Genomic DNA, 1,975 nt, shown 5'->3' with positions numbered 1-1,975 from the left:
GTTTTGCATTTGTTCATTTTCACAAGACTTTGTTATTGTAACTGTTAAAATATAACAGGGATGCTGATCCATCAACAGCACAACTTTTTTGTGTCAATGTCATCCTTTAGTTTCACCGATTTAACAGGAGGAGTAACTGATACAACTTTTTTCGTGAGTTAGAACTGATATATATATATATATATATATATATGTAAAATATGGAATATAGAAGGTTATAATGGCCAAGGCTGGCCAAAGAAAAATGTAAATATATTTTCATATTATTCATATTTTCTATTCTATTTGAAATTCAGAATGCCATGGCATTGGGGACTCATCCCACCCAAGTACCAGTATCAAGACCAATACAGTGCTCCTTAAAACTGTAGGATAAAACCACTGCATATTCCTGTGTGAACTCGCCCCGCACAAAATATGTGAACTTTGATTTTGAACCAAAAATAGATATCGTTGTGGTCCTGTTGCCTGTTGCCACTAGAGGGTGCACATTAAAGGCTGTGCTATTGTAAATGTACATTGTTTGCACCCATCAGTTCCGAGGTGTTGCACAGGCCTACATTAAGCCTTTAAGGTGTGAGATCACAAATCCGTTATTAGATTGTTCTTAACTGAACATTCTAACGCCGATGTAAGAATCACTCTTGGTAATTGAAAGCAGTGGAGTTCTAGAACACTGATGTAGAATTCTGAAAGAAACATTCCAAAAAACCTACTATTAAATGGCTTAATGCATATTTGTATTCATGTGGATGCATTGATGATGACTGAATCATCGATGTTCACCTTCAACCCATCCCGGTGTTATAGATTTGACTGGGAACGTATGGCTAAATTAATCAATGTATTTGGCTAAAAAGTGTGTTCTTTCATCTGTCAAATCTTCTCAAATGCATTTTCCTACAAATAAACAATTAAGAACATATCACAGCATTTTACAATATGCTTTAACAGAAGATTGTGGTTGATGAGGTTAGTTTTTGTGACCACGGCTGTGATGGAACCGAGGTACTCTGGTGTCTAATGGTGTGCTTCCTCCTTTTTGTTTTAGCCAGAAATCAGTGGGGGACTCTGCCTTTTCAATAACATGGACCCCCTCCAGAGATACTCCCTGTGTTTAATGCAGCCTTTGAAATTGCCTTCTCAATATGCTTTGAGTTTGCTTTGGCCACTCAGGCTTATAAGCTAACCTGCATCCTTGCTTATTGCCCTGATATCCGGGGGGTGCAAACCCCCCCACCCCCACCCCTTTTCAAACTCCCAGGATCAAAAGGATTTCCTCTGCCCTTGTCCCCCCTGACCCAGTTCTGACACTGTTGCTGTTTACAGCGGGGGGGGGGGGGGGGGGGGGCTAGCGATATCCCCACCTTCCCTTAGCCGCACCCGCCCCCTCCCCTCCACATCTGGACCGCGTTAGCCACTTCCTGCGAGCGGCATCCGGTCAGCTCCCAGACCCCCGCGGGCCCCTGGGGAGGGACGGGAGAGGGAGACGCAGGGAGGTGGGGTAAACAGCACGCCGGCGTCTTCGTAAACAAACGAGCCGGGGCGGCCAATCAGAAAGCGGCAGCGACCCACCCAGACGCGCAAACACAGACAGCTAAAGCACTGTGGACAGCAGTGCACCACAACCAAAACTGCTCCAGTGAATCACTCCGTACCATAAGTAGCAATTTACATTCAAAAATAGAATCCATCACCAAATGTATTGTTCCACATCTTGCGGTGGCAGTATAGTGTAATGGTTAGGGAAACGGGGCGTCTGAAACTGGGTATGATTCCTAGCTGGGATGCTGCTGCTATACTCTTGAACGTTCACCTTAATTTGATCTATGTGGTCACTTCTGGCACTACGATCTTTACTTCACTCTAGTGTGTTTTTCTGCACCTCTGCACCTTGAACTGATGCACTTGTTGTACGTCGCTCTGGATAAGAGCGTCTGCTAAATGCCTGTAATGTAATGTAATGTAATGTAAT

This window comes from Anguilla anguilla, chromosome 13 (assembly GCF_013347855.1).
Source record: "Anguilla anguilla isolate fAngAng1 chromosome 13, fAngAng1.pri, whole genome shotgun sequence".
Classification (NCBI taxonomy): Eukaryota; Metazoa; Chordata; class Actinopteri; order Anguilliformes; family Anguillidae; genus Anguilla; species Anguilla anguilla.
Note: the sequence above shows the minus strand (reverse complement) of the source record.